At 35.5% G+C, this 26,089-nt stretch overlaps 1 protein-coding gene across 8 annotated transcripts in view; it reads right to left on the reverse strand.

The window, feature by feature from the left end:
- Positions 1–26,089, reverse strand: part of CTNNA2 (catenin alpha 2) — a 456,804-nt gene that overhangs the window by 245,677 nt on the left and 185,038 nt on the right. The window contains exon 1 of one of the 8 annotated variants that reach the window (XM_048942171.1): positions 6,358–6,444. The exons of the other annotated variants lie outside the window; for them this stretch is intronic. The gene's annotated coding sequence lies outside the window, so the exon portion shown is untranslated. Of the gene's footprint in view, positions 1–6,357; positions 6,445–26,089 lie in introns of those variants that run through there. 8 annotated transcript variants of the gene reach the window in all.

Raw genomic sequence — 26,089 nt, forward strand, 5'->3', positions numbered from 1 at the left:
GAAAAAAAAAATGGAGAAAAATAGTAGTGTTTTTCAATGTTTAAAACTACAGGTAATGCAAGTTTCAAGAATCCAGAAGAACTGAAATACCATTAGACTAATCCAATGTAGCAGTTCCTATATTCCTGATGAAAATATGCCATATACACATACTGTTATATCCATTAGTAGTAGCAATGACCAACTGAGCACAAATCACATTTTCTTACTCTATGTTTAATCGCAACATCTGTGATTTCCTGTGATTTCCCCTTATAAAACCCTACAAATTAAGTAAGCCTTATCTGCTCCTTCCAGTAGCAGCTGCCACTGAACATGCAAATGTCCCTCTGCATACTGCTCAATACCTTGAAAGCCAACCAGACGGTTGTCTTCTTAGACTTGAAACCCCTTATTTTTGAACTAAGGAATATTAATGTTTTTCATACTTTGTTTGTTACATAAATCAGTATCCAGAATGCATTTTTAAGAAAGAACAAAACATGAAACAAAGAGAGACAAACCTCAGTGGACAATCAAGTTCTGCTGACACTCTTTAAAAAGGTCAAGACTGTCAGCTTCCACTTCAAGAAAGACAATGTAAGAGACTCCTATAGAGCCCCTCAGAACTGATCTCTTGCCTCAGTTCTTGTCCAGCTCTGTGCACCAATTATACTCTTCAGAGGACATAGAAACCTTGTCAGTTTTTCAGAAATCTCCTATGTTATCTTAAAATTGCAATTGGACTGGGCTCTGCTACAATATTCCCAACACAAAAACCTACACAAACCTACTCTGGTCCTTCCTTTAAAAAAAAAAATAATAATTTAATTTAATTTAATTTAATTTAATGTTATTTTGTGCGTGTGTGTGTGTGTGTATGTGTGTGTGGATTCCCATCCCTTTCTGATCAGTGACTCTTCGGTCTGTTTCCAATATTCTTGCACACAGACCCAATGTGACACAAAATTACAGCCTGTATGAATCATTACAAAAAAGTGACAGAAACATGAGTTTCTACACTAAGCAGGTATATCAGCAAACATTTTTTCCATTTAGGATAACTAATCTTGTTCTTTTCTGTTGCCAAAACAGTAGGCATTCCATGATCACACCATTGCTCTCTTATTGCCAGTAACTCTCCTCTTCTGACTTAGAGCTCTGTTGCAAGTGCACTCAGAAAAGCCCTGAGATGCAAACACCAGAAATTGAGGAATAGCCTCTATCAGCAGCACAGGGAAACAGAATGACTTCGTCAAAGTGCAAATACAGGGTAAACTTGTCTAATACATCAGATAATGAGTTTGGAATCAGCCTCCAATGTAGCTGAAGGAAAGAAAATGAAAGTTGACTGAGCACTGGTTTATTATTCCAAAGCATTCAAAATGCTTTGAACCCTTCAGCAGACAACACATTTTCCCATTCCTAAAAACAACAGATAAAAAGAAAATATCAAGACATGAAGGATGGAATGGAATGGAAGAAAACGGAACAATAACTATTTGGAAGAAAACTTCCAAATAGTTCAGTTGGAAGAGACCTTCAAAGATCAGCTAGTACTTGTCCACTTCAGAGGTAACCAAAGGTTAAAGGACATCATCAAGGGCATTTTCTAAACATCTCTTGAATTTTCTGCTTTCTCAGCTCTAAAACCTGTGAGATAAACAAAAAAAGGAGTGCCTTGAAGTCCTCCAGTTTCTGTCCTGATCTACAGAGGCCATAGAAGGTCTCCAAAATCACTGTAGTCAACTGCTCCCTAGAATCCAGCTCCATTTCTGGCCCTCAAAGAAATAACTTAATGTGTGCAAAATGGCGGGAAAAAATATGAGAATTAACAATTACTAAATGTCAAATCTACCATCTGAGAAAATGAAAATAATTTACTATTAGAGAAGTTTCCTAACGGCTATGCTAGATTCTGCATAATGGACTAATATAAAAGAAAGGAAGGATTTATTTCTGGCAGATCTTGTCTGCTTTGAAAGGGATTTAGTTGAGGGAAATTTGTTGCTCTGTGTTATGCAGAGGTCAAAACAGATAATCAAATCTATCTCCCCTTGATTTATAATCTGTAAATCTACATTTGTCTTTCACTAGAAATTTCATTTATCTTTTCCATGAAGAACGATGGGAATTAATTAAAATTTTAGAAAATTTTACTAGTGTAGCAGTGACAGTGTCTTTTTTCATTAAGACAATATTATACAAAGACTATGCCACATTTACTACTACTTAGAAGTAATTAAGGCAGCCAAAATTTTGAAAGATGAATTCAAATTGTTCATAAATCCTTACCTGTTGCAATAGCAAAGGGTAAAATCACCTTTAACTTGATGTGATATGCAACAATATATTAGCTAAAGCAGTCATAAGACACAGATAAAAATAGGCCAACCTAAATTACACAGTTAATGTATGGTGACCTGATAGTTACAAGATATCTCATATCTTAGTGATGTCCACTAAACTTGCATAAAAAATAATACAGGCTCCAAATTTCTGCTGTATGCATACTTCCCAAATACATTTAAAAAAAAATGTTTATTTTAGAAAGCAAGTAGAAATGTTTCATGCTACCTGATGTACAATTTTTTGAGGTTCTTTTCTGTTTGTGCAGTTCTTAATGCAGCCTTATGGTACCTTGTGGACACTGTATTACACTTAGCCTTCTCATATATTTTTCATGGCTTTATGCTTTCTTACTGTGGAAAAGCAATACTTAACAAGACCTTTCTTCACAGAATCTTTCTTCTCTGCTTACTAATAAGCTTAGTTCTAAGCAAACTCTCTGTACTGATTTCCTTCATACTTCAAATAAAGTCTATCAGAGCTTAAGATTTACAAACAATGTGCATGCCATTCTTCTCACCTATCCTCATTTAATCTCTATCCTCACCTCCCTTTTTTTTTCACATTACTTTTTTTTAATTCTAGCAGTTACACTGTTTTTATTTATCCACTGTCCTCTTTCTTTTCTCACTTTCTGAAGCAATCCCCTTTCACCCAGCAGGTAGTGCCTGTGCTGTGTGGATGGTGGGGCCAAACCTCTTATGCAGAGTTTATCAGGAACATGGAGAGAATAAGAAAGAAATACGAGAGGGAGAAAATAACTATATTACAGGGAACAAATAAAATGTTTTTAAGTTGTGCAGTGATTCTTAGAACAAGAACAAAAGCATGGTGACTCACAGGACTTAAGAGTCTCCTGCAGAAGAATTAATGCTAGAAATGAGAACTTTGAGTTTCCGAAACAAAAGACCCCATAAGATGTATTTCTGTTTGTAGGCAGAAATAAAGTAGACGAATACAGTGCAGAAGGAGTATTCAAAGGCTTGCAGGTTTTCAAACCAAACCTTCCTTTCATCTAGACCTTTGACACTCCTTGTGTGAAAATTCAGCTTCTAACAGCATTTCCTTCTTTAACTCCTAGTTCGCTTTAGCTGTGGACTGCCTGCTCTGCTGCACCATGGTGGAAGATGCTGATAACAATTTGACACCGCTTCCTGCAGTGTGCTGATCACCTTCCAGCTCTTGCTCCTACTGACTGCAAATGGGGCACAGGGATCTCTCTGATTCACGCTTATTTTGGTATCACAGTGCATTGTGTCTTGAAGGCTAGCAGTACCTATCTAGCAGTAAAAATCTCAGGAATAGGAAACAGAACACTAAAACCTAGGGTGGACAGCTGCTATCTCCAAAAAGAAAAAATACAGTTGCCTGCCAGTAAGTTCATATGTTAAATACGTGTGTTGAAAAGGGTAGGAACATGGTTTTATCCTAAATTGCTTCCAATCTGAAAGACAAGAAACAGACACAAACACACACAATGCGACAATGAGAATGCTGACTCCAGAAGCATGAGATCAAATCACAATTGCAAGCAAGAACAGTAAATAAAATTATATGGATGTCAATTCGTTTTCATGTCTTTTAGCAATAGCCCGGTGTCCTGAACAAGAGACCAGATCCGACAAACAATTTCAGTACATCTAATTCTTATCTACTTCTACCTCCACGAGCATCCAGTAACTTTGTGGAGCTGTATCCAAATTCCTGTGTTATGTATTATTGGAATAAATCCACATGAAAACTTTGCCTCGGTTTCCCTACAGTACTTGACTGCAACAACAGATAGCACCTCATTTCCATTACACAGCTATGTTCATTCTCCAATTATCACTAATGACCACCTTACTTTATAAAAGATCAAAGGTGCTGAAGGAACATGAAACAAATATACCTGGAGGTGTAAAGAAGCTGGCTGGCAGATTCTGAAAACAGATGGAAAAAGAAAAACAAATTGACAAAACAAAGTTTTTAGTGTTTTTTTTGTTGTTGTTGTTTTGTCTTGTAGGTGGAAAAAAAGGTGGAGACAATAAAGAGAATAGTAAAATTATCTTGCTTATGAAAAGAAAGGAAATATGCATATGAAGTATAGAGCTTGCCGTGATAGTTCTTGTCTTCTTTTATTTCCAAATAATTCAACACTTGGAAGATATTGGGGTGTGGGTTTCTTGTGTTGTTTTTATTTTCTCAGTCTCCCCTCAAACTCTAGTTAAAAAACAGACTAAAAGCCTCATTCACTGATTAATTTCTAGAGACGTATAGAGTTACCAGAATAAGTGTGCTAAGTATAGATATTTAATGAAGTGCCAAAGCATAAAATAGAGAACTTTCACCCTGTTTTTCTCTACACGTTTACATATCCCTTTTCATGTGTGCATATACATACCAAATTCTTTTTGGAAGGGAGAGCATTATAATTTTGAATTCTACTTCTCACCTTAACAAACATGTTTTTCCCATGCACTGCTCTATGCTAAAGAGTAGAAACATTACAGCCAGCTCTATCCTTCCACAAGCAGACTCAGTAAGCCTCATCCAATTAAGATAACAAAAAATATAATCTAGGAGAGGCCTGGCTAAAAAAAAATCCCAATTCAGAGGGCACCAGCAGAAGGAAAGCAGCACAGCATCCACATCCCTTTCTACTAAGAGTCTGAATGAAGTACAACTGAGAGTGTGGAACATCATTTCTTTTTCCCAATGGCAGCTTCCCAAGTGCTGAAGCTGCAGCCAACTCACCGCAGACAGCACACTAATACTACAGTTTCAGATTTTGACATTAATGGCTTTTCTTAAACTGATGATGGAGAAAATGCCTCATTTCTCCTCATCTCTCAAAAAGATTTTAAGTTTCTCCAGTCAACCATAACTTTATCACCGCATATGAATCATTCGTACAATTTTGAAGGGAATTGGAAATATTTCCATTGTGGAGAAAGCAGCAGGGGCTGACGTTATCTCACACAAAAATAAAGAAATCTCCAATTAATAAACAAGACACCATTGTATGTTTTCACAGATAGGAAACTAGGATCAGACAACTTTATCAGAGCCATGACAGAAATGGAAACCTAGCTGATTGTTCTGGAGAGAGCTGAAAATAAATACCTTCAAAAAAACACTACAGCACATAGCGAGTTGTAACGCACCCATTCCCAGTATGTGAGATCCAGGGCTCTGAATCACAGAATGGCCAAGGTTGGAAGGGACCTCAAGGATCACGAATCTCCAACCCCCTGACACAGGCAGGGCCACCAACCTCCACATTTAATAATAGACCAGGCTGCCCAGGGCCCCATCCAACCTGGCCTTGAACACCTCCAGGGATGGATGGGGCATACACAGCCTCTCTGGGCAGCTGTTCCAGCACCTCACCATTCTCTCAGTGAAGAATTTCCCCCTGACATCCAAACTAAATCTTCCCTCTCTCAACTTAAAACCATTTCCCCTTGTCCTGCTGTTATCAACCCTTACACAGAGTTGATTTCCCTCCTGTCTGTAGGCTCCCTTTAGGTACTGGAAAGCTGCAATGAGGTCACCCCGCAGCCTTCTCCTCTCCAGGCTGTACAAGCCCAACTCCCTCAGCCTGTCTTCACAGGGGAGGTGCTCCAGCCCTCTGACCATCTTTGTGGTCTCCTCTGGACCCTCTCCAACAGCTCTTTGTCAATGGATGTGTCATTGTATCAAAGCAATAGGAGCTGACTTTAAAATCCCAGCCTGAGCCCCACAAGCAAATACCCACATCAACATATTACTGCACAGAGCCAGGCACAGTGGGATTTGCAAGTAGTCACATGGCTGGTGAATTCAAATTCTATTACTTCAAAAGACGTAGGTCAAAAGGAGAAATTTATCTGACATTTAAGAGTCGCGATGACTTTTATTCATGTAACAGTTTAAAATTCAGATTTTATTAATTATCTATGCCCTATTATTTCACAATAGTATTTTTGACCCTGCTCCCCATCACTGCTGTTGTTTAGTGATAAAGCAGTTACCTCCTACAAAAGTGTCATTAGAATAGATGCCTACCTCTTTGCTGCTAAGAGGACATAGTGAATAAATAATTCAGAATGCAGAAAACACGAGGAGAATGTATTAGTTGAGGTTTGTATTGTGGCATATGATTCAGGCTACACCAATACCAAAGGGCAAGTCTCTTCCAGTTACTCATTAAGCAAATTTTCCTGTGTACAAGCCATTAAGGTAACACAAAACTCCCACAAAAGCAATTTAAGAGGTACAAACAGCCAAGACCTTTTACTGTGCCACATGAAACTTGTTTTTGACTTCATGAGATACCCATGATTTTAAGTTTTTCTTTCATGACATAAAGCAAGTGAGAAGATTTATTGTGACTTCATTCTCTCCACAAGACCACAGGCAGACAACTAAGAGCAGGTGCTGTGGCACATTGTCTCCTTACAGAATGAATTTCTGGCATCTTCAGCAAGAAGATAAATTGTCTCCCACAGCATTCAGCTAACCTCTCAGTCAGAACTGTAATTCTAACGATATCTCCATGAATTTAGAGAAAAGAAATAGGCAGTGTACTTTTGCGCTGGTGTTGAAGCACAAAAAGTAAATACACAAAATATTTTATTGGGTTGACATAGCTTTCAGCACTGACAGTCTGAAGTGCCCAGTAATGCAGAAAGAACAAAAGAGAATGGGAGAAGAGGCTGGGATTAATTTACTCTTGCACCTGAAAAGGTCTTCAGCTCTGTACATGCGGTATGAGGTTCAGTTTCTTTCAATTCCCACATATAATTATGTATCATCTTTTCTACACAAACTCAGCAGGAAGAGTTTTGTTGGTGGGCACTGTTGTTCTTTTTTCTTCACATTTTTTCCTGGATCACAGGAAAACAGCTAAACACAGCAGCTAAAATCCTCAGGTTTTAGAAATGCACTTTTCTGCCTCAGAGATCCTCACCTCCTGTTGGCATTGAAACACTCTGATTCCCTTCTGGTCAGAGTATGTCTTTATTCTCCTGGTTTGTTTACCTGGTTGTGTGGGTATTACCTGGCATTTGACCTGATAACACTGCCAGATGGGAAGAAGGGCTTGAGCCTTTGCAATGAAGACTGGGTGACTCCAAGGCACCCAGTGCTTCTGGTGACCAGAATTTAGATATACCAGCATGGGTTCATGCCTTGCTGACTTTTCTTTTTATTTTTTTGTTAAGAACGGAAGAGTGCAAAATGTACCCATGTGGCGTAGGCCAAGAAGACACAATGACATTCATGCATGAAACTGATCAATTCCCAAATCACTGACATAGAGGACTAAAGACTTGGCACTTTTATGACACATCTCTGTAGCGACTCTTTGCTGTTCTTCATTAGCCAATGGCAATAATAATTTTGCCTGTGCTAAAAGGTGACTATCAACTGATGTTACAGCTTTCAGACAGGAACTAAAAAGCACGGCTTCTCTAAGTTTACTTCCACAAAAGCCCTAAAGACAGTGATAAAAATGATGCAAACTAGAGCATGGAATTCATTCTACTTCTAAAGACAGGTAGCAAAATATCTGAAATATACCCTCACTTTCCCTGTTAAGACTAAACAAATATATTTTATACATTATTAAGTTAGCATAGACAAACAGGTGAGGTTTTTTTAGCCCTTCAGTGTCAGACAGGTGAAGGGAGACTTTCTGTACAATCAGATACCAGCAATCAACAGTTTTTTAGACTTCATCAAATCAGGCATTTTTATAATTTATTTTGTTCAAACTCAACATCTGACGCATGGTTGCCTTTGATTCAAGACATTCAGAGTGACAGGAAAAAAGTTTACTGTTAAAGATTAATCATGTTCTTCTGTTCCCACTCTCCTTCTGCTCTTGTCTTTTGGAGGATGAGCTGAACTGTAACTTTATTTTCCCATTATGGAAAAATCTGTTTTAGCTTCCATTTATTTGTAATTTATTCTACCACATTTCGTTCTCAATAAATAAAAGCATATATTTTGCATGTAATAAACGTTTATTTCATTCATTACTTTTGTACTTGACTAATAAATGGGTAACTGCTTTCACAAAGCCCTTCTATTTATTTACAATAGTCTGTCTTTCTCTTTTTTTTTGTTTTTCTTACGTTTAAGAAGTCCTTATGGCCATTAATCCTCCATTTAGTATCACTTGGCAAAGTTCTTAACCTTGCCGTGCTGTTTTTGGTATAGCAAGCATTGCTTCTTACTTTTTTTCAAATGTTTTTAAGGCACAGTTCCAACTCTTATCACAATTCAGGAAAATGCATGGGCTGTACACTCTGCTTGATGATCCACAGGTTCTAACACCCAATTATGACATTTTCCTCTTTAGCATATCTGATTTTATTTGCTATATCAAGAGCATAGGACCTGCCACTGCAAAACTGACCGTATGTTTACCAAATCACATTAGTTAAGAAAATAAGAAAATAAACCTTTTTTTTTTTCTGCTTCAGAGTATCTCGTGCATTTCTTGTCCTCAGCTTAACAAAGCAATATCTTCATAGAAAGTAAGAATACTTCCCACATGATTCCCATCAACGTCTACAGAAGTATAGCTTTTATTTTAAATGAATTAAAAAGAGGTTCTGTCATTTAGAGTTGTAAAGATAACTGCTGAAACATGAAAGCAAGAATATCAATGCCATAGCTGCCTCCTCAGCCTGACAGCTGCAGTGCCTCTGCTGTTGCTTAGAATGAGATGCCAAGCAGCCACACGGTGAGGAAAAAAAAAGAGAACACCACACAAAACCACACACACTTACAAAAAAGAAAACTGCAACAGAATACAAAAGCAACTTTTCTCACTTTTTCAGAATGCCTCCTCCCCACTTGCTGTTGCACCTAACAAACTTACAAGTAAAATCCTTGCTTTTCTGCTTGTCTAGTATGACAGCTTCTGATTATATAATGTAGACAGACAATTGGAAAGAACTGGAACTGAAAAGCCTTCCTCATTCTAGAAAGCAAGCACGGTATCCTGCATAAAAGAAAAAAGAGGAAAAAGGGGGGCTGCAGGAGAAAAGGGAGCTCCAGCTTTATCACAGAATCACTGAGGTTGGAAAAGACCTAAAAGATCCCCAAGTCCAACCCCAACCCATCCCACCATGCTCACTGACCATGTCCCTCAGTGCCACATCGCCACGGTTCTTGAACACCTCCAGGGATGGAGACTCCATCACCACTCTGGACAGCTTATGCCAGTGCAATACCATTTTTTCTGAGAAGAAATTCGTTCCTGATATCCAACCTGATACCCAATATGTTCCTTCTGCTACCACAATACGTTTTGTCCTTTCTAGACTTCCACAAATACCAGACCAGTGCACATTTCAATGAATCACACAATATCCTGAACTGGAAAGGACCCACAAGGATCACCAAGTTCAACCCCCAGCTCCACATAGGACCACCTCAAACTCCAGCCTGAGGGATTAACAGAATGCAACCCTAGAACAAAACATAGAACAGAAAATGCATTATATTGTCAATTATTTATCAATGTTTAGATAAGTAAAATAAACAAAAGTAGCATTTCACTTTCAATAAGCCAAATATTGGATGTCACATTACTGTCACTAGTAATAATACAATTTAGCTGTATATTAAATAAATGAAGTAAACATAATAGTATAAAATACAGTATCTCTTTAGAAGAAGGACAAACTGTATTTCTAACTAAAAGAATAGGGAAAAGTGGAATTAATACTGGGTAAACTTCCATTTTACAATTACATTAGCAATTACAGCAGCCCTACAGAGTTAGTTACTGCTCTGTGATTGACCGAATCTTTCTCTGACAATGTGCATTGCATTCAGAAATGAAGGATGATATTTTATGGACTGCTGGAGGCTTTTAATTCTTTTATAGCACATTAAAATACAGTCAGTCTTTTAGCCATTTTAACCTTGTTTAGCATAAATGGTTGAACTTGAAATTCATTTACTTATACGGTCCATGGAAAATATCATTAAGAATTGCTGCACTGGATTTTTTTTTTTTTTTTTTTTTTTTTTTTTACTTGTAATGCATTTAATTATTAATGTCCCTCTATCATTTATGGCCCATTGTTTGTTTTTTTTTCAGATTTCCCACATCTTTCCCCTTACTTGTTCAAGGAGTTAATGGAGCCATAACATGATATTCCAGATACAGACAAAGCTGTTATCACTAGATCCTGCTTTACTTGAAAGTACCTTGAGTCCTGGTGATCGTACAAACACCAAAGGTTAAACTGAATAATGACCCAAGGGCAAAGATATCATATATGCAAGACAGTCAGCTTAGTGATACTATATGATCATACACCATAGAATGTAATTTTCATGTCCATACATATGCATTACTTTATTTGTTCTAGGGTAAGATGACCCCTAAAAGTAATTTTATGTACATTTCTGTGATCTATGATACAAACTCAGGAACACAAGTTAACTATCTACTTGTTTTCAGTAACAAGAAGGGCTGTAACCTTCACAGGCTATTAATTTTCATAAATTTGCCTTGGAAAAAAGCAGTGTTATTAGATTTTAATCTGTGAATTGCAAAAGATGATTTCCTTTCTTCAAAATCCAACAGCAGACAGACAAGAAATACTCATTACTGAAATTAAAAGAAAAAAAAGAAAAAAAAAATCTTATGAAAACTAACCCCAGTCATCTAGCTGATGCTTGTCTTTTTCTGTTCTTTTATGTTCCTTTACAACAATACTGCAGGAGTCAAGGACAGTCTTTATTTACCATACAAGAAAGGCAACTGCATGAATAGAACACTGAACACAAAGCTAGTTATCATTCATTGAATCATTAGCTTTTGGACACTGTTTGTAAACAGCACCAGATCAGATCTTCCCAGGATCCCTCTGGTTGGTATTTTCATATGGATTTGGCTGCACATCCAAGCCTAAGTTTTTGAAAAACATAACTTTCCCCAGGTACATGAGAGCCACCTCAAATAAAAGGCCATCATCAATCGCAAACAATTAGAGCTTAAAAGTGAATCTGAAGGAACAGAAAAAAATACAGAAGAATTCAACTGAGTTAATGGATCGGTCGGGTGTGAAATGTATGTGATCAAGTTCTCTCTGATGGCCAGAAAGGTTCAGGTTAAATAGGCTGCTGCAGAGCTGCCCACAGTTTTCTCAATCTTTTGTCAATGCTGCATAACTCATATATGGCAGCAAACACCATCGTGTTTGAAAAAAAAAAAAAGTATCAGAAAAATATACTGGAGGAAAAGAAGGAAACAGTAGAGATAAGAGCCCCAAATTTCGCATACTCATGTAGTACCTCGAAAACCCATCTCTTTATGTAAAGAAATCTAGCAGATTTTTTTTTCCCTTTCTTTTAACTTTTTAAGTTCTTTATAGCTTTTTTTTTGTGATGCTGATTGATAAATTAAACTACTCTTGAAGATAGTAGACATTTGCATATGTTAAAGCAACCAATAGGAGAAAAGATATGCAAAAAAAAAAAAAAATCATTGCATAGTTCTGTATTTTTATGACCTATACCTTCCAATAATGGCATATTTTCTGCTGTAGGAAAGGCTAAGATAACAGTAAACTTTAAAATTCGTGAACAATAAATCTGAACCTTCTCAAATAACATGTTAAGTCAGCGTGAATATATGCATCCATTTTGAAAAACACTTGTATGGAACTACCTTAGAAATAAAGTAATGAAAACAGTCTTTTATGCATCCTGATTCAAGTTAAAAAAAAAAAAATCAAGAAAAAGAGTAACCACTTAACTACAACACTTTAGAACGATGTATATGAGATCCATATTTATAAAATCTGCAGAAGGAACTATTGGAAATAAAACTTGTCCACCAACTTTTCAACAAATGCATTTTTCATTTTCAGTCTCTTCTTGCTTTACAAGCTGTGATTTAGCACAGGCTGGGAAAACATTGAGGGAACCGTCACTCCGTACTTCTTCTATTAATATATCTTTTTCCCAGGCACCTCCTGTTGCCTCTGCTGTTCTATTTTTTCACAAAGTTGCAGGAATTTTATTAGAGAATGTTTTCCAAAGAAGTTATGCCATTTGTTCGGCATATTAAATGATAGCCCCTCAAAAAATAAAAGGCAAATGCAAGGGTGTAGTCCCGGAGGCTTCTTTCCAAGCTGGGAACACAGAGGCAGCAGCTTCCATGTGCAAAAGCTGAAACATATATATTTAGGTCTGGTAATTCAGAAAAGCAGCACAGAATGTATTCTCAATACATGAAGTCCAAAATGAAAACAACACTAAAACCTGTTCAATATAGTCACAGAATAACCAAGTATAGTCCTAAAATTTCTGCATAGTAATGAAGAGAAACCAAAGCTTCCAAAGTTGAATAAGAACAACTTTTACAGAGTACTTTTTGTCTACGTTAAGTGTCCAAGAAGCATTATAATAACAGTAGCAAATCAACAGCTATGTCTGCTACCACCACCCATTACAATTTCATAAGAAAGCATAGCTCCAACTTGGCTTCTACTTTTCTTCTGTGAAGAATAGATAAACAATGCATTTTATCAGTGAGATTTCTTCAATCAATAGTCCACAAAGAATAATCCACTGTCAATAATCTATATAGGATGGCACTATGAGAATATGGACACGGAAGTACATTCAATTTTTAATCTCCAAAGAATCATTAGTTTGGGCCACAGTCATTTTGCTACCTTTATTTACCTTTACTGCTGTAGTAAAAACATGATTAGCAAGATATTTGGATCTAGAGTTTATATACATACATACATTTATTCACTTATTCATTGCATTACCTAAATGAAATATTAGGTCAGAAAAGAAACTAATATGTGACAGACAAATCTATGGCTTTAAGTTGCTTTGGCACAATGAACAGAAAAATAATGAGGAAACTTTTTGAGAGGTTGTCAATGAACAAGTCATATTATATCTCAGAATTACAATTAAATTAACCTCCTGGTATTTTGTAATGTTGAACATTACTATAGAATCTCAGCAAACTGCTTGATACAATAAACATTCAAACTATATCTCCCTTACACCACAATCCTTTTCACTTTTGTGATGCAGATTAATAGGCCTAGGAATGGTTGAGACATTGTTGCTCATAAATACGTGCACAGATAGTACACAAAATAGAAATTTAAATCACATTACATATTGGGTCTGTCTAAAGACATGTATACAAACAATAATTTAAAAATTTAATGAGTAAATGAATAAAAGAATGAATGTGTGGTCCAATTTGCACAGTAAGAAATGGAAGTCAAACGAGAGAAGAAAAAAAAAAGTGAGCTGTGATTTTCCCTTCAAGAAAAGGAGGGAAATTATTCTTTAAAAATTATTGCTACCGTTTTTTTTCCTGCTCCTGGTGGTGCTTTTTGGTGCCCCAAAACTACCAGGGATTTCACAAATACTGGATTGCCCCACGTCTATGAAGAGCCCAATTTCATCTCCCGCTGTGTTTCCAAAGTGATAATTAAGCTGCCTCATCACTTATACTGCAATTCATTTATAGTTCATAAGTAATTTGAAGTAAACATATCTGCTCAACATTAGAAACACGAATGTCCATGATTACTAACTAGTCCCATTTCCCACTGCAGTCAATCTCACATGGAAATTTATCAGTTTCAATTCATTTCTCTCCTAAAATTTGTTGCTGACAGGAAAACCACATGATATTAATGTCAGTGGGACTAATTCTGTGTATAGAAGTATAGCTGTGTTGTTTTTTTTTTTCCTTCACTATTACAAATCATTAACCTAATAACTGGGCACGAATCCGTTTTAATAAATACAGTTTCAAAAGTTTCCACCAGAAGAAAATATAGCTCAAATTACATAGCGTGTGGACTTTCTCAATTTATTATTATTATTTAAGTCCATCACGACATAGACTTTTGGAAATGTAATATTTCCTCATTCACCAACAGTAATACAAGCTCTTCTAAGTAAAGCAGTACAGAGATTGCACTGAGCATTTCCATTCTCTTGATTCAACGCTACTCGAAAGTGAACTATTATTTTTTTCTAAATCATAATTCAACAAAGGTGTTATAATCAAGCTCTTTGTGTATGGAAGGGAGAGGAAATGAGGAGCATGCTTGGGTCTGAGTATTTTTAAAGGAGAGCTGAGACATTTCCCAGTGAAAGGCTCTGTTGATAAACGGTGGTTAGGGGAAGAAAATTGGTTATTCAATGAACAAAGTGGTGTGTAATTTATTTTACTTCATTAGATGCTGAATTCTTCAAACACTGCTAGGAATTAGAATGCTTTGAAACTAATTATTGTAAGTATGTTTAATGATAGCTTTGAAGTTACTTTCAACATAGAATGCTTTTTTAGATTAAATTATATATTTCTACCATTCCACTGTTACCACCCAGCTCAAGGGCAAAATAGGAGCAAAAAAACCCAACCCATTAAACATTGTAAGAAAATGTAGCAATAGTTCAGCTGTTTTTTCAGACATGTTTCCATAACCTCATACTGCTGCTAGTGTAAGAGTTTCCACAGAAGCATGAGTGCAGTGTAGTCTACAAAATCTTATCATAAAACTTAAAAATTATGCTTCCAAGCAGAAGAATAAAATAGAAAGGAGCAAAAGGTGAACAAAAGTGGAGTTGTAAATTGTGGATATTCCAGTGTAAGAATTAAAGAAACTTAATAAACTCTTTCCTTCACATGTAAGTCTTTGCTAACTTGTACATACGGTATTCAAGCACTTAGATCAACGATGCCAGTCCTTATAATGAAAAATGAGTGCTGAAAGGAATTACTGTAGTATGGGACTGATACTTGCTTGAAAGGAAAATGTGGTTCTGTGACTTGAGCAGGGCAGAGCATCAGAAGCCTCCGCCCCAGTCGTAGGATTGATTTGGACATTATCTGCTTCAGTTCATAAAATCATAAAGGATGGAGAAGAGCTCTAAGATTATCTAAGTCCTCTAAGATCCAGCTAGCTGAGGACAAAGGCAACTTGAAATTGTATCAGTTTGATGAAAGAATGCAAACGTAGTTTCAAGTTTTGCTCATTTCACCCATTTCCAATCATCTTTCCTATTTTTAAACATGCATCTTGTACTTCAGTGATTTACCCAGATTTTAACTGGTTCTGGAGAAAGCCTTAAGTGAAGAGAAAGATGGTTTTATGCACTTCCCTCTTAGTACTGTTTTCTCTCTTTTCCCATTATGTATAGACCAATACAATACGGCAGGAATATGCATTACACTAGAAAAGCCTTACTGTCTCAAACAGAACTAATAAATGGAAGGAGAAAATAGACATCTTCTTTCTTAAAGAACAATACATGATAAAATTATCTTACAGTAGAAGTTCATGAAATTCAATCAAATAGTATATTACACATATTGTAGCATTTCCAAATTTAAAGTACGGGTACTTGATTGCATTTGGGTGAAGGGTTAAGAAGGTTAACTAGCTAACATTTATTCATCTTTATCTCGTTGCAGAGATGCTCCACAGCCAAAAGTAACAAACAAAGTCTAGTAGACATAGAAAGACAGAGGTAATAAATAACAATTAGCAAAACTGCCTTAGTTTCATAATAGTATTACAAAAAGCTGTTTATGTAGATACAGGACCTTAACAGGAATACAAATAAATAGTTGTAGCATGGGCACAAAAGAAAAGGTACAGAATGTTATCCTTGACATACGGAGAAAGAGAGGAAATAAGAGAACATCTTTTCCTTCAGCTCAAAAGCAGAATATTCAATAAATAATTACAGCCTATCCCCAAAATGTCACCCAACCAAAAAAAATCCTTAATAGCACAAAGAAGAGGTTCTGCTTCTTTTTCCTTCTCTTTCTTTTTAGTGGCATATTCCATCAGTTCTGAGTTTGTCAGAAACAGTGATTAGAGAGGAAAAAAAAAAAATAATCTTTTTTTATCTTCTACCTAAAACTTCAGATCAGCAGTGAAAGTGAGTGAAACACAACCCTATCAAAGTGAACATTTTTCATTTTGTAAGATTGATATTTATAAATTTACATGGCTTTCCTAACCATGCTTCCCAGAACTATCATAAAAGGAGCACATTACATAAACCTATTCCAAGGCATCTATTTCTGTCTTGCAAGTACCCAAGATCTTTGGTACTGTCACAAGAGATGGGAGAAAACAAACAAAAAATCATTATATTTGTCTACATCTACAGAAAAAAAGAGTCATAAAGTGCTATTAGACATCATTTGTTCCACACACACTTGCTGACATTCATTAACTTCTAGCATTGGCTCATGAGTTTTCACCACTAGTTTTGCAAGGGATTTTCTTCAGAAAGTTCTCACATTCTTTACTCAGCTTCCCTGGTCACAGTAAGTTTGTTAGATGCCTTCTGAGCATCCTTCTGGTCTCCACTGAACCTGCTCTAACCCTACAGATGTGTTCAGCCTACATTGGAACACCCAGAGCTCTAGGACATGACGTCAGCTCTTCACCTGGTTTTCACAGGATACTGATGTACCACAAAGAGTTTCCTAATCAAGAAAATCCTTTATTTAAATTAACTTCTGGATTATTTCTAAATAAATTGAAAGACTCCCTAACATTGGAGCTGGACAACAGTCATAGGCAATTTCCAAAACAAATCATATACACAATGTCTCCTTTGACAGAGTATGGAAATAATTTACTGAAGGTCCTTCCATACACATTTTCAGTTGCATAGGAATCAGAACGGAATGACCTAATATTTTTGTTAGCTTTTGTAAGAAATTTTGCCTGTGTTATGCATATTCTTAAGGTCATTTTCAAACACTCTTAATCACAGAAACAAGCAAGCAAAGAAACAACAAAAAAAAACCCCACCAACACTACATTTTACTGTGGAAAACAAACAAACAAACAACATCTTAGTATGTCAGTTAACTTTTGCTACATGCATGCTGTGCAAGCATGCATTTTGAATATACGTGAGTTATTTTTGGAATTAGATGTCAATGATGAGAAGAATAAAAGCATGTAAAATAAAATAAAATAAAATAAAAAAACAAACCTGTATTTTTATAATCTTAAGGCTTATATTAATTCCATGTATCTTACAGCATAATATAAGAATGAAAGCTTTCCAAAAGAAAGAAAAGAAGGATTTTTCAATTTTTCAGCAATCTGAACTCCCTGAAATCAGTGCTTAAAGGCCAGCAGTTTGAGAGATGCTACAAACTGATACACTTATTCCCCAACTTTTACTAACTGAAACAATAAAATGTAGCAGGAAGCATCTGCTGCAAATGCCGAAAACAAATTGCTAAATAAAAAGTAATTTGAAGTCTGTTGGTTGTGGGTCATATAATTAGGAATATGATTTTAATAAGATTCTAATTTTTAAGTCTCTGATACCAGTAAGTTTTAAAATATTAATATACTGCTTTTATTACTTCCATGTTCTGTGTTTTAATGTAGCAATTTTCATGCAAAAATGCTACATTATCTGGGTCCCTGAATTATTCTATTTATTTTTTAGTTACCTCCATCTCCATTACGTTTTACATCCAAGCCCATTTCTCAAATGTATCTGTTATAAATACCCCTTAGCAAAGGTAAACTGCTAAATCACAGGCAGGTTTAAGTGAAAATAATGTACAAAATTCATAGTTTTACCTAGATATTCTTTGTTAAAATCTCTCTAAATGTATTCTCTTGAGCTTATTGGAGTTTTTCTACCTAAGATTCAGCAAATTTGTAACTTAAATTTAAAAATATATATGTTAGCTTGTGACAAACTGCACACAATGCTGTAATTATGGGCCTTGCTGAAAATGCATAAACTCTTTTCTTTTTTCTTTCTTTTTGTTTTTCAGCAGTATAAGCGCAGAAACAATGAACTACAAGAATCCTAAGGCAATTCCAGTGACAGACAGGAAGGGGACAGCAGGAAATTGATGTAGATTCTGTTGGGTGTCTGCATTAAAGCAGGTGCCACTAAACAACGCAAGAAGGGTTTCAACAGTGAGGGTGATTTTCCAAATACATACATCATTGTCACTAAAAATATGAATAGTTCAACATTTGAATCCATATTGAAGAGGGATTTAATTTTACATTTCAAGCAAATACATATATATATATATATATTTAGGCTATTGTGCAGACTGATATTCCAACAGTTTAAGTTCTCTACAAGATAACAAAATGCACAGCTGTCTAATAAAAGCTCAATATATTATAAGGGTTGAAAATTCAAAGTATTCTATTCACATTAAGAACAAACACATCCAGAAAATATAACAGAGAGGTGTGATTTTTAGTCCCACACTAAATTCAGTACTCTGACCTTCATACAAAGACTTGGCAAGCTCACAGTCAGCACAGCTCTCTAGGAGACCAAGGAAACCCACTGATGCTCAGCACAAAGCTCCTCTGATTAAATTCAAAAAAGAAAATCAGATTTTCACTCTGTGTTTTCTTGTGATTTCCAAGCATTGTAATCCAAAGGCTATTTGGCAATTAAAGAATATAATAGATGTTTTAAGAGACATGTTATCTTTTAGTAACCCCTGCAGGTATTTTACAATCTTGCTTAATTTATAACCATGATGTTCTAACAATCACTGGGATGATAAGAGTAAAGATGGAAAGAACTACTAAAAAAAAAAAAAAAAGAAGTGTTGAAGGAAGACAGCGATAAGAATACTGGATATAATGAAATGTTAATGCTATAAATTTAACAATTATCTTTACAAAATACAGTACCTAAGAACTTCAAAATATTCTGTAGGGCAGAAAAATACAATTAAGAGGGGAATAACTATGAAAAATATATGATAGCTATGTGAAATAATCAGAATTTACAAAGTTTCTCTGATGTGGAAGTCATTCGTAGAAGTCAACAAAAAGAAAAAAAAAGGGAAAAAAAAGAATATAGTTGTTATCTGATAATAATGAAAACTTCAGAATTACATTATTAAAGGTTTATCTAAGCAAATAGCTGTAGAATCATAGAATGCTTAGATTTGGAAGGGACCTTCAAAAGCCATCTAATCCAACTTCCCTGCCTGCATTGAACAAGGACATGCACAGCTAAATCAGGATGTCCAGGGCCTGATCCAGCCTCAACTAGAATGTCTCCAGGGATGGGGCATCAACCACATCTTTAGACGGCCTCTTCCAGTGCCTCACCACCCTCACTGTGTAGATAAGATTGACTTACTATTAGACATTCCATTATATTTCTGTATAAAACAATTAAATAAATAAAGGAGATAAACTACTCAAGTTGCTGCTAATTTATAATTTGCAATGTGATCACATTGAAGTGCCTATAATGGATTGTTCATTCGAAGTATATTCTGTGTTTTTGGTGGAAAACAAAGAGACCAGTGAGAAATCTGCAGAATCAGAAATGTCTATAATTGACCTTTGCACTATGACTTGAAAAGAAAACCCTTACCTTATTTCAGTAGTATTGAAGAAATACCTCCACCAGTACTTGTGTGGAAGTTGCACTCATGGAAACCTGAAGAACTAAAATTCCCCATGAAACCTAGCTAATATACAACTACTCTACACCAAATTGACCAATCCAGGCAAAAGCCATCACTCATTCAGCACTGCATATCCATTAAATATCCTGTATACTTTACCAGTTGTTAATCATACTAAAGATTCTTCCTTTATAGCAAGAATTCAACATAAATTTTGGGTACAAATCAGCAATCTTCTGTTTAAATTATAAAAAAATAAAATTAGTCATAGATACTATTCACTCATATTACAAAAGTTTAAATTATTATGATTCAATTTGATAGTATAATTGTGCAAAGTATATCACCATTTATGCAATCTTTTCATTCCCTCATTGTATCTCATTGTAATTGTAATTGTAATAAAAATATTGGACATACAGACCATAAAAGGAGACACAGCCAGCAAGAAAAATCCAATTTCTTTGTCATCCTCATGGAAAAGAAATAAAACTGGAAAAGATGAAAATCACCTGGCAATAGCAGATTGTTTCTGGCACATTTTGTCATGAGTTTTGCAATATTTTTCCAAAAGGGGAAAATCAAAAATAAGTAAATTCTCTTTATTGTTCTTTCTCTTTATCATTATTTATATTGATCTATATGTTTTCAACTTTCACACATAGAAAAAAAAATCAACACCCTTCACTGTAGGGAATCAGTACACTGCAGATTTATGAGGTCTTCATATTTCTACAGAAAACATCAAAAATACTTCACACACCAAAATGCTGTCTACAATGTACTCACTTTAACAGATGGGCTGTTTGTAGTACAGAAGCAGAGAAGGAAGGAAATGAATTACATCAAAGCACAAACCACAGTGTTGGTGTAACCGGCTGTTCTGCGACGCACAGAGCCCCAGACAGCATACACACTGCTCCTGCTCAGGTTCTAGAATATTCACGGTTTTTCAGAACAAATTTGCAACCATTACTGACAAATGGCTCTACAGGGAAGAAAAAAAAATAAAAAAATCACAAGGAACAACTTCTGCTTTTCTGTTGTCAATGATTTTCGTGCACAAAGCACTCGCTTTCAATCCCTAACTGATCTATTAGCTAATCTCTAATATCTAGATGTACGTAGGATTATTTACTTCTACCAAGTCAGATATTAAAAATCTATGATTAAAAATAATTAGTTTACTTAACGCTCATCTTTATGAGTAATATAAAAAACTGTATAAACATCACTATAACATTTTCTCAGATCCTGCAGTTTAGATGCAAAATGTATCTTGTTTTGGCAATATTTCTGCTGCTTTTGAGAGCCCTAGACACAATGGCATCCAGCTATGTGTACACTGACATTAATAGCGCATTCTGAGATTTCCTCCATTGTTCCTACACACCTGACTGCAAGACATGCCCACAAGGAGGAATTCAGAGGTGGAATAAAAAGCTGGAACAAGTCTGACTGGAGAATGACAAAGGAACCTTTGTGGCACATGAATGGGAACAGAGAATTCAGGTGTCTAGGGTACAACAAGTTCATTCTTGGCAAATTCAAACCACCTTGGGAATTCTCCAAAAATAACCTCAGGCAAGAGACAAACCAGCCCAGTTGTACTGACAGTGACATTTCCAGAGCCCTGACTTCCTTCGACAGTTTAGAAACTATTCAGTTTAATTTCTGAGGCTGCCTTAAAATACAGAAAAGTATACTTGTTAAAGGGCACGTAAAAGCCTGCGATACATTCAGGAAACCACCATTTAATGTAAAAACCTGAACAAGATGCTGAACTTTGTGAGCACTGAGAAAATCCCCATAAAAAAAGCATTTGCTGTTTTTGTTTCCTCTGCCACCTCACATCACTTGGGTCAAACTTCCTTCTCAAAGCTTCAAAAGTTCATTTTAATGCAGATAATTAACTGAGAATGTCAGAATTAGGTATTAAATATGTCTTCAGCTACCAAACATCTCATCACGCAAGCTGATAAACCATCTAAAGCCAAAACAATGTAAATAATTAAGATTTGAAATCAAGTACAAGAATTTGTGTGATTTCCATTAAAATAAAAATGCAGATTTGTTTGTCTAAAACAGCATTATTTTTTTTTTTTCAAAGTGCAGCCTTATCAACGGACAAACAGCATTGGGTCATTCTCAAAGCTTTCGTATTGCACTGCGGGTGGCTGTCAGCCTGTCAATATATTGTACCAGTAGCATATTACAATGATTTAAAAGAACAGTTTAAGGAAAAGCCTACGATGCTGGCTGTTCTACACAGATCCTCTTCCAGAACAAACAGTCCATGATGGCTTTTTTTTCTGGGCTTACCTCATTAATGAGAAAATGTGGATTATATTCTGAAAGTCAAACTTCTCACCTAGTTTCCTTCATCTGCTGCTATTCTACTTAATGGCAAAATGATTATTTTTTTTATTGTACCAGAGTCTGTCTGAATATACCGTATGATATGACATTTCATACTTTGACAACGTTTAACAAGAGAAGATTTGCTCATTTCTGCAATTCCATGTTGTCCAGGACCTTATCTATAAAATGTTTTTGTGAAATTCAGTGATCTAATTAGCCTGTGTGATTATCTGAAATAAAATCTACTCCAGAATTATTAAATTACCATGTACTTTTCCATCAAGTTACTTTATTCTATGAATAAAAAACCTGAATATTCCCTAGGGCACAAAAAAAAGGCATTCCAAGAACTGACACCTCCTTACCCAATTTAAACCACCTGCAACAACTTATGACAAACAGTCCAAAACCTACTTAAAACATATTCCTATCACATGCAGATTAGGGGCTGATTGAATTCAGGGACATCTCTCTCTTCAGTTCTTGATTATTCCAATTCATAGAGCACGCTCACAAAAACATCTTTCACATGGAATACCTCCAGCAGAACGAATCTGTCCATCAGAATCTTCCTCTCTTGGAGTTAAACTTATAGTATAGTCTACATTTTTACTGCATTTTGAAAGCAACATGCATGTGGCATACTAATAAATGTTTGTCACCTATGAATTCTCTTCTCTAACACTGCATATTTTTGATGCATGCAACTCAAAGCACTACAGCATAGTTATTCAAAGGGAGATTTTAGCTCCTCATCTCACGTACTTAGCTTCTACATATTGCCCTATGAAAATCCATCCTCATGTGAAATACATACATATTTAACAGAAGAAGGAAAAAAGTGATATATTCCAAATAATCCCATTTCGCTCTTCTTTATTAATATTCTGTTAGGCTCTCTTCTTCTTGTGATTAATATCATTATTCTTTAATTAATTTGAGAAGACCAGCAACTCATTTTACATTACCATAATTATTTTTATAATGCTAGCAAAAGGAAATTATCTTAATACATTACAAATTAACATACGATGGCTTGCATTAATTTTTTTTTCCTCTAAAAAAGTACACACGAATTGAAAAAATCTAAGAAATGTGCCTAGCACTGCAAATGAATCTAGGCAAAATGGAGAGAATGCATGTCAAATCTGCAAACTTATTTTCCCCATCATCACATCCCATTAAACAGCTCGCTGTAACTTCATTACTCTCATTTTTTCCAAGCATCCACTTCTTATTTTGATCCCTTGTTTGTTGTTAAAATGGCAGTAATGTTTTACAGAAATAGCCTAAAATTAAGGCATTGTGCTTATTGCTGCAAGTTTTGAATTCCTTCCCCAACATCCTTTTCCAACATCAAAATGAAACCTCCTGAAAATCTCATTTCAAGAGTAATTAGCAAATTGTATTAAAAACAAATTAAATTGATCCAACCTAATTTGTCAATATTATTCAGCTGTAGCAAACTGTGAGCCAAAGGTCACTCAAAGATAATAAATTGCATTGCATCAGCACAAACTTGCCATCTTGTATTTTCACTGCTGCTGGTAGCCACCATGAATACCAATGAAGATACCCTCTCTAGATATTCACCATTCCAGGACAGTACCACAAACAGCACTGCCAATTCCAAGAAAATTTTACTGGACCTCTTGGATTAAAGCCAATCCTATACAGATCAAGATTTGACCTCAGTCTTTGCAATTCAATACAGATGTAAAGCAATTTTCTAACTGTCCACCTAAGGTTAATAAGTTGTACTGCATGACTTACCACAACAACTTCCTTTTGAATGTATTATTCAACTGAACATGAGCAATGCTCTCACGTTTTTAAATTAAATAATTTCAAAAAGACGACCAAGTTTGTAAGCATTTTATGAAAAAAGGATTTAAAGAGCTAATCACAGAGTATTGCTTCTTTAAGAATAAAATGACAAAGTAAAACACATTTCAGGCTTAACATCTCTTGAGAGCTAATACATGGAGCAGTCAAATATTCTGTGAAGAAAACAGTCATTAAGACTACATAACAGAAAGGGAAAGATCATTATTTTCTAACTTGGCCATTAATCAATAAATTAGGAGATCTAAAACAGAATAATATGGTAGGACATTTAAAATGAACAACAATAATTACTATTTCATATAATATCTAATTAATTTCAGAAAGTGTTGCAGGGAAGCTCACGTGTATGAGTGAATACAATAAGTCTTTAGAAAAATGAGTGGATTATAGGTCCATTGATGGCTATTAAAATGGTGATTCAGAGGCTAATTTGAGCTCAGGAAGTTTCTAAATCACAGCTGAGTGGAAGCTTAGCCATGAAAAGCTCACCTCATGCTTTCCTTGCCGCCTGCACTCTTAAACACCTACTACTAGAAGTATCAGCAACAGGACATCAAGTGAAAGAACATCTGGTCAGAGCCACTATGGCAGCTATATTCTGGTCTTATTTTTTTTTTATTTTTTTTCTTCCAAAACTTCATTTCTTTCTAACTTCCCCCCCCTTCAACTATGTTAGTTTTTGTTTGTTTTCCTTTGAGAGTCCATCACTCTCTACAAAGGAGGTTGTAGCATCATTCTCTTCCCTCAAGCACAAAGTGATAGAAGAGAAAAAAATGGCCTCAAGCTGAGATGCTGAAGAATACTGGCCCCAAGACCAGCCACTGGGGAACAACACTCATCACTGGTCTCCACACTGACATGGAACCATCGAAACCAACTGTTCGGCAAGGATCATCCAACCAGTTCTTCATCCACTGAATAATTCACCCTTCAAATTCACCTATTTCCAAAATAGAGATAAGAATGTGGTGTGGGACCATGTCAAAGGACTTGAAGAAGTTGAGGTATATTACATCAGTTGTTCTTCCTTTATCCACTGATGCTATCACTCCAGCAAAGAATGCCATGAGGTTGGTCAGGAATGATGTGTCATTAATGAAGCCATCCTGGCTGTCTCAGATCATCTTCCCTTCTTGCATGTGCCTTAATTAACAGCTTCCATAAGAATTCCATGATTTTGTTTATCATAGAGTAACATTAAATTTATTTTGCAATCACTTCAGTAGGATGAAGTTGTTGCGAAAGGAAGTCTGCTCTATCACTTACTTGGTGCTGTGAACTTGTTGCTTCAAAGGAACAATGAAATATTTTGATTTTGATATTATCTTATGAGTAATTTTAAAGCAAATCTTCAGATTGGCAATATAGCATTTTGAGACCTTACAATACCAGTGAAGTTGAAGCTGATTTATGCTAGCAAAGATAAAAACAGAAGCTGACGCTAAGTCTATGGACAAAAATTATTAGTTGATGTAAATTCAAAAGAGCAAGCAACAGATTTATATTACCATTACCACATCATGCTAAATTATATACTGTTATACTCAGTTATAGGACACAGTATTTTATTACATTTTGTTCTGAAATAATTCCATGCTGCTTATTACCAACAAATTACATCTTTTACTCCACAAATTTTACAATATTTGGAAATTAAGGCAAACAAATGAGGCAATAGTTCAGGAAAATATGATTTATTTATTTATTTATTCCATTATGGAAATTCTACACCATTTCACTGTTTGCTTGTCGACAACTTTAACTCTTTTTCTTCTCTGCCCCAGTTCATGCTTCATGGTCTCTCAATTTTTGGTTGCCTTTAAGGTTCATTCCAGTGTTTGTTTTCCTCTTACACTGAATTTTTCTCCAGAATTTGAAGAACTCAGAAATCAGGAAGGAAAACAATCTAATAGTACCAAGAGAAGGAATGGAATAAAACTGACTACGGAGAGGAAAGCCCCTATCAGACATTTAGAAAGAAGGTACTTTTAAAGAATTTATTTTTAGTGGTATCACTATGAATCTTTTCTATACTGAGGAGAAGTAAAATATATGGGGGGGAAAAAATAGTCCCAGGTGATTAGATTAAGTATTTAAGATTTAAAAGAGGGGAAAGAA

The sequence above is a fragment of the Lagopus muta genome, chromosome 4 (genome assembly GCF_023343835.1).
Source record: "Lagopus muta isolate bLagMut1 chromosome 4, bLagMut1 primary, whole genome shotgun sequence".
Lineage (NCBI taxonomy): Eukaryota > Metazoa > Chordata > Aves > Galliformes > Phasianidae > Lagopus > Lagopus muta.